The sequence below is a fragment of the Ostrea edulis genome, chromosome 9, assembly GCF_947568905.1.
Source record: "Ostrea edulis chromosome 9, xbOstEdul1.1, whole genome shotgun sequence".
Lineage (NCBI taxonomy): Eukaryota > Metazoa > Mollusca > Bivalvia > Ostreida > Ostreidae > Ostrea > Ostrea edulis.
This window is the reverse complement of record NC_079172.1, coordinates 57028528-57037747: the sequence shown is the minus strand read 5'-3', so window position 1 is coordinate 57037747 and position 9220 is coordinate 57028528.

Genomic DNA, 9220 nt, shown 5'->3' with positions numbered 1-9220 from the left:
ACCCTCGAACACTGTGGAAGGATCATCATCCACATCGCAGAACACATCAACAGCCATGTCAACATCAAAACCCAGAGCTACCCCAAGAAGACATATCACTATGGCAACCGATACTTTCCCGGTGTTCTCCAGCCAACCACATAACTTCTCATCTGCGGATGGCATCAAGACACGGGGTCTGCGCCGATCCTGTGTCCCTGACCCCTACTTCACTCCGGGCCCCCTGAACAACCACACCTGTCGACGACAAAACCCCTGCCTACCACCGACACACAATTTCTCTTTTTCACTGGCATCCTGACCTCATGACATACACTGTCGACCCTGCTGCACTGGAGCTACCTAACAAGGGTTTACGGAGCACTTGCCCCGACCTACTTCGAGCCCGGGTCCCTATGGACCGACCAACTAACACACACTGACTAGACAACTTGGGACCATCCCTACTAGCAGCCTTACAATCTTCTGTACTGACATGCCTAACCAGTGGATATCTCGACCTTGACCTGCTATGATATCTAATCCCGTCTGACTGGCGAGCTACCAAAACGCATCCCCCTATCTGCATTGCCCATAGGCTTCACAGGTACCTCACTCGTCTGCAACGTCAACTGTGATGCACCAACACCTGACTGACCCTGCGAGATGTACTGGCAACAGGGGGGGCCCTGAGGAACTCTCGTTTGTGCAGATAGGCAAATGATGGGGAAACTGAGGTTGGTCATGAATACCACTACTAGTATGGCTGATGTAATAGGTGTTCACCAAAGGTACCAACCCATTACTGCCGAGTACTCTTGGGCAAGGCCCACCCACCACGTTGGGACAACCAACCTGCTCGTCCACTATAACTGGCAGAGTTGGTTCAGAGTAACCCCCTACTTGACCTCCGGACAAGCTATGCCAACCTGGATTTAAAGGTGAAACCCCCAAATCACCCCCTGGGGAAGGTTTGCTTACACTCCCAGGACACCCCGCTAACTGCTGGGCCACGAATATGGAACTGCCCCGCCCCATATTCCCTTCTCCATGTAACAGTTGTTCAAGCATGGAAATCGGCTGTGCCATAATATTCTCGTGAGCCTGTTTCATGGCCCCCAATTGGGTCTCTAGCATTAGGAGCCGACCTTTCAGTGTCTGTGACAGGTTAAGTGGTCCGGTCGCATGTCCCTGGCCTGAAGCTACAACAGAACCAATTCTATCTAGCTGGTAATTTTGGTCCGTTTCAAGTCCCCCATGTGGCCCCGCATTCCATGGGTGCTAATCACGCCCGGCGTAACGTCACCCCACAGAATACCCTTGCCACCCGGCGACCCCGCATCCCCTACTAGGGTACCCGCCAAGGTTTCCTGCCCGACTGCCTTACCCCCCCGGGATGTCCCCGTCACCTACCTTGACCAGAATACAAGGCCATCAGAATTGCTGCCTAGCCACAAAACAGAATAAGACAAGACAAAGTTTACATTTAACCAACTAAACTAATAAAATTAACTAAGAAATTCCTACATTTCAAAATGGCGACCACGCAGCCCCCGCTATGATCCGCGGCGCAGGTGGGCAAAACGCAAACACAGGAAAAACACTTAGAAACACATATATTAACCAGGACAACTTACAAAAACTTGACAAATACAACGGCTACAATGCTGTGCATTTCAATACACACCCGCTTGCCTAGAGAGAGAGAATTGCACGTGCGGGCTCAGAGGACACCGAGCCCGACCAGAAATCCCAAAATTCACCCCCCAAAATCACTACAGCACCTTCATGTAGGTTTTAATTTGAACTTCCTGAGAAAATAGTCTTGATCATTTTCTAATACTAATGAGTAGAACTTGGTCATGTATATATTTATATAGTATATATAGAATCACTGCCTAGCCACAAAACAGAATAAGACAAGACAAAGTACAAAATTTACATTTAACCAACTAAACTAATAAAATTAACTCTCTCTCTCTCTCTCTCTCTCTCTCTCTCTCTCTCTCTCTCTCTCTCTCTCTCTATATATATATATATATATATAACACAAGGGAATTCTGTTAAATTCAAAAATATTCCTTTTTGATGCAAAATGTTTGACAAAGTTTCTTAAACTGTCTTTATCACAACTTGCTAATACTAATGAGTAGAACTTGGTCATCTCTAAATATAGTTCTAAACATGATCAAATCAGAATATTTTATCATGGATTGGTCACTAGTGCTGTCAAGATAGTGTGTCCTTAAAATGTATGTTTCTAAAACATCATCAATTGAGGCTTCTGTATTTTTAATATATTTAAGAAATGAAACTTATAATTCTTGTTTTTAATGTATGTATCAAGCGAAAAATTGGACGGAAAACTTTTTCATCAATGCGCTACGCGTGGTTTTTTGTTGTTGTTGTTTTTTTTGTTTTGTTTTTTTTTTTATTTTTTTGTTTTGTGTTTTTTTTTTTGTTGTTGTTGTTGTTGTTGGTTTTTTGTTGTTGTTTTTTTTGGGGGGGGGGGTGAATTCTGATATATGAATATAAAAATAAAAACACGCTCTATATCTGTGCAAATACAATTGTAGATGCATAGGTCAATACACAAATTGATTAAAAGCACTAGAATGGCACACTTTATGCAGGTTTAGTTCCTCATTTTAGTGGTAGAGAAGGAATTTAACAATGAAGGAAAAAATTGATTCTGAACACATACGTTTTCATCATAGATGTTTTGGCACGTGCCACTATATAATCACAGCTATTTAAAAAAAATACCCCAGTTTCGAGATACGAACTCTTCTGTATAGGAGGTGAATTTAGTGGAACTTTGAATGCCCAAGTGGGACAGAGTGGATATACAGCCATCGAGGAAGACAATGAAATGTATTAAAAGCGGCTTCTCTTTAAATATGTAAATGTGGGAAATACCAAATACTATCGAAAGAAATGTTTTACCGAAGTGGAAACATACAAACAATGTCATATTTGCAAGAAATATCTTAGATATGGTACTTATGACGAACGAAATATAACGTGATGGGATAATAATTCTATGTATTTAATTACTTCCTAAATACTTATCACTTACTTAGTTTGTGTATCAGTCGAATTCGGGTTATCAAACAGCGTATGAGAAACTTACTGAGTACATTCACTTACGCTGTGATGAATATCTGTCCCACTCCCGCGTGTAAACAAATTCTTTAGCGCCTTACTATGTACGAGAGTTCTCCAAAGGGAAATAACTCGGACGTATCTCGAAACCGGCGTATTCTCGATCTTCTTTATGCTGCCAAAACTGCAGATATGCTAAAATAAAACCACAGTTCCTAATGTATCCATGTTTGTTATACAACGTAAAGCAATTATTCATAGAGGCAAAACTTTTTGTTTTCTTTTTTACTGTTTGCATGGTTGATACTACGAAGAGATACATCTTTTGCAAAGAAATATTATTACAGGAAAAATAAGTCATTGTGAATTACAATATCATGATATATTTCAATATGTTGATGACAGATCAGTGTTTTGAACTAAAAAAAAAACTATTTTAATTTGATAACCTCTAGATCTAACACTACGATACTTTGGATTAAGATACCGCTATTTCATTAACAAAATGATAACATATATATTGTATAAAACTTTTTTAGAATAGATAGAATATCATAAACATCAAAATACAAATGAATATTAAATATAGAAAAAATGTTTATCACATGAAAACATCTCTCTATATAGTGCACACTGTACCGCCGCGGTGGTCTAGAGGTAGAGCGTTCGCCCCGCATGTGCATGGCCGGGGTTCAAATGCAGGCCGCGACAGACCCAAGTCGTTAAAACAAGTAGTGACAGTTCCATCGCCAAATGTTCGGCATCAGGTGTGAATGTCACGGGTCCTCGGAGATTACCTTAAAACACGGATGGCCCGTGTCACAGTAGGTATGACACGCCAAAGAACCCTCACTGCTCAATGGCCGTAAGCGCCGAGCATAGCCCTAAATTTGAAGCTCTTCACACGTCTCCATATGAGTGGAAAATTCTGAAACAAGATACAATTAATCAATATATTGCGCACTGAATGGTTAACTCCCATCAGTATTTAGATTCATGATAGGCTTTCCAAAGTAGCGGAGAAAAAAATAGGTATTCTATTTTATTATGTTTGTATTTATCAAGATTTATAAAAATTAGGGAGGTACTAATGTCATTCTTGTTTAGGTTGTCTGAGTTGTTTGATACTCGGGGGATCTCTCTATTATAGGGGTTGTAAATAAGTTGTCAGCTTCTTCAATCGTCATTAATAAATGACAATTTTCAACCAACAATATGTATTCTATTGTTAATTGCCAAGAAAAATAACAAAGCTGCGGGACATGAGAAAACCAGTTTCTTCGAATAGTATTTTATATTCTCATAAAAATGGAGAGCATAAGTATCATTATCATAGGAGATTTTAACCTGGAATATTTGGCTTTTGCTCTTGGACAGATTTTCATGATTAGCAAATACATTTATTCATATCTATAGCCCTTTATCAATTTATGTGTATCATAAATGTACCATGTAGGCCTACATTAAAAACTAAATCCATATATTCCAGGTTAACATAAAAACATATACCGCGTACAAAATGCGCATATATACATATTTGAACTTGAAGTTGCCTTAGATCTTTTAAGTTTCATATAGTGCGACAACATAACTGATGAACTCTTCAAGGAATTCATTTTAATGCATGGCTGTTATTAAAGATTTTAACACACTCCGTATAAAGCTTTGTTGTCTTTTTACAACTCTTGTTAGTACAATTTTATATGTTTACCCTATTTAAGCGGTCTTTGTACCACATAAAAATATGTTGAAATGTATTCAAGTTAATTCTGTTTTAAAAGGATAAAAAGAAATCCAGGCCAATTTGATACTATTGCATCACAATCACGACAGGGTCTGCTTGTGAAACAAAACGTTAACATATTTTAACTACTGTACTTTAGTTACAAGAATCTGATCGTTTTTCACCAAAGTGGAGATAATATATAAATACTATACATCGGGAAAACAATGTGTTAATGATAAAAACTGGAGCGTCTGTGTTACTCACTCGAAATTATCACAATGCTTTGCTATATACTTACTTTTGAATCCTGTGGGGACCCGGTTTAGAATAGGACCTCAGTACCCCTTTACTTGTCGTAAGAGGCGACTAAATGGGGCGGTCTTTCGGATAAGACCACAAAAACCGAGGTCCTGTGTCACAACAAGTGTAACACGATAAAGATCCCTCCTTGCTCAAAGACTGTAAGTGCTGAACATAGACCTAAATCACCGGCAATGGTGACATCTCCATGTGAGTGAAAAACGTTTAACCTAACTTATGAATTTATAACGCTGTAGATAATGCATTTATGCTCGTACTGTATGACGTATTTCATACCAATCGTAAGACCGTTCTTCTAATGCTGATTTTGTTAACGTCTACTCGATCAGGATAGAGGGTTTACACGTACGGCAGATGTGACAGTTAACAGGGGATGCGTACTCCTCTTAGACGCCTGACCTCATTTCTGGTGTTTAGAACTATAGGGCTGTATTCGCACTGCTACATTTGTATCAATTTTACGTATAGATTTAGGATATATGATATTAATCACTGTTCGTTATCTTTATCTTTCTCATTGATGAAACGATGTGTGTTTGAATGGTGTGTGCATGTGTTTATTATTTTAAAATATTCTCTTAGGTTTCTACACTGAATCCAGATGTGTTAATCCTTGTACGACACGATACCATCAAATTGAAATTATTATTTTAAATATATGTTAGAACAAAAACTTCAGAAATCACTTACACGTATCGTATCTCATTACGTTAAAAAGTTACATGTAAAAGAAACACCTTGGCCACTGCAAAATTTACATTTGTGTTTTACTTTTTTACATTGATTTTTTTGGTTTTGGTATACGATGCTGATATTGTTAAAGATATACTTATCGAGAGAGGAAAGAGAAAAGAAAAAATCTTTCCAAAATAGTAAAGTTACCATTACTCGTACCATTATGAGTAATGCATTACAAAGTTAACAAAAATATGGGAATAAGTATATTATGCTTAGCAGAGTTTTGATGAGAAATCCCAAAAAAGTAAGTTAATGTATGCATGTATGCGTAACAAATCCAAATAAAATTCCGGTTAAAATCGTGGTGGGAGACATTGAATCACTTTTAGTATAATTCGAAGGTCTGTATATTTATGTCTTCATTTATGTAATGAAGTAAAACTAGTTTATCACGCCAATATTTTACATAAGAGGTATGATGCATTAGGTCGCTTCGATATTTAACACGCAATTGTTGGCACTCGTTTGACATGCCTTCACCGATTTTATTTGACTTCACTAGAATTTAATGCAGTGAGTTCTGGAAAGTAATTTAAATGCATTGAATAGCAATATTCAAATCTCAATTCACATTCGCAGTTTTTACAACTGGAATAACTTCAGACTTATATTCTAAATATACCTATGTTTTAACATACTAAAAATGTTATCATTCATACAAAGCATTTTACGATTCATGCATATGAAGAGCATGTTAAAAGAACCAGGGCCACGAATGGCCCTAGGTCAGAACTTGATATTATTTTCAGGGACAAAAGCCATGAATATCTATTTTTCAAATATGCAAATTAATCCTTTTTCCGATGCCATTTTTTTTAGTTATTGACGTTCAAAGTACCCATTGTTTTTGGCCAGCTTTTATTTTTATTGACGTCACAATTTTGCGTTAAAGTTCTCTAGCTAAGCGAAACAAAAACATGTCAGTGCAAGTTAATTCTAATATTGTACTTGTTTAAATCTTTCATTTCCTACAACACACACACACACACACACACACACACACACACACAGTATAGTCGTACATCTCTCTCTCTCTCTCTCTCTCTCTCTCTCTCTCTCTCTCTCTCTCATATAGAATAATAATTTTAAGATGTACATGCATCAACTTTTACTGCAAATATCATTGATATATTCACATCTATTAATACTCCGACAAAATAATCATAGTAGGCGATTTAAATGTAGATTTTCTTAATGCTCCATTATCACACACTATCCGTGAAATTATTCCAACTCATAAACTAGTAAATAATATAACTGTCGCTACACGGAACCTGGCACTACTTGACCCAATATTGACCTCTACAAAGATTCAATCGGGTATATTAAAAATCGAATCGACGATCAGTGATCATAGTGCCACATACATCTCCCTCTTTTCGAATATAAAGTACAATCGTGCATACACGCGTAAAGTATGGATTTATGAAAATGCTGACTTTATAAAACTCAATTATTTAATTGAAAATTTTAACTGGGCAAATATTATCAACGGGTCAGATACTTTAGATTTTACATCCGAATTTCTTTCTTGTGTTCGTCAATGTATACCTGAACAAACTATAACAGTTCGCCCACGAGATAAACCATGGTTTGATTCTTTGATACGGAAGACAATCAGAATAAGAGATCGACTTCGCAATCCGACTGGTCCGCTTGTAGAAAAGTTCGGAATTCGGTTAACAATATGAAGAGAAAAAAAACACGCGATAAAATATTATTATGACAATATAGAAACCTACTTAGACGATTCTAGTAAAGACAATAATAAGTTATATTGAAAGTTGGTGAAAGACTCGTTTAATATTAAATCATCGAATGAAATACATCCAATACAAATTAATGATAACAACGGCTATAACAAGTTAGTGTATTCTGATTCTGATAAAATAGAAGCATTGAATGCGTATTTTTCAGCAATTGCCAATATTGATGAGACCAATGAAACACTACCAAACATGTATAGCTTATGTAATGATTCCTTAAATAGCATTATCATTGAAGAACAAGAAGTATCGGATATTATTACAATACTCCCAGTTAATAAAGCTGTTGACATTAGCCATAAAATGTTGAAATCAACAAAAACTACCATTGTCAAACCACTTACTATGTTATTCAACAGATCATTGTCAGAAAATATTTTCCCATCTTTTTGGAAAATTGCTCACGTCATTCCTCTTTTTAAGAAGGAAGACCCGTCATTAGTATCTAATTATATCATGCGTTAGTAAAATTTTGGAGAGAATTATTTTCAAACATGTATATAATTATTTTCATAGTAATGATCTATTTTATCGATATCAAACTGGATTTTACCAGGTCATTCTACAGTTTATCAATTATTAGAAACTTATCATAATATTGTTCAAAGTATTGATGAAGGGAAATAATGTTGTATGATATTTTGTGACTTATCAAAAGCATTTGATAGAGTATGGCATAATGGTCTTATTTTCAAATTACAAACTTATGGTATATCTGGTAGTCTTTTACATTGGTTCAGAAGCTACTTATGTCACAGATCACAAAACGTAATGTATAAGGGCCTTTTATCGTCAAAACTTGATATATTTGCTGGTGTACCCCAAGGTTCTATTTTAGGACCTTTACTATTTTTGATTGATGTTGATGTTGCTGTAAATATGCTATCAATATGTAGATTATTTGCTGATGACAACTCACTGCAGCAGTCCTCATATAATATGCTAGAAATTGAATAGAAGCTTAATTATGATTTACATATACTAGAAAAATGGTCAAATAAGTAGCTACTCAAATGCAATCCATCCAAGACTAAAGCTGTTTATTTTTCGAAAAAAGATAACTCTATTTTACCGAAATTATTTTTTCAAGGTGATAGATTGGAGTGTGTTCCAGTTCATCGTAATTTAGGCTTATTATTGTCATATAACCTCAGTTGGTCTTTATACATTGATTCCATAATTGATAAATCTTTTAAAAAATTAGGGCTTTTAAAAAAGCTTAAGTTCAAAATTGGTAGAAAACATCTGTCAAAATTGTACATAGCTTTTATTAGACCTATTCTTGAATATGTTTCAATTATTTGGGATAGCTGTTCTGTTCACGATACTGATAAGCTTGAAAAAGTACAATTATGTGCAGCTAGAATTGTGCTGGTCTTCCTATTTTTGCATTTAGAGAATCCCTTTATTTAAAAACAGGCTGGCAAACTTTACAAAGTAGACGTTATATTGCAAAAATGACTACCATGTTTAAAATTTGCAATGATAGCGCCCCTGATTATTTAAATGAAATTATTCCACATAAACATGAAAATATATCCCTTTTAATACTAGTAACTAAGATCAGTTTTACACTCCAAAATGC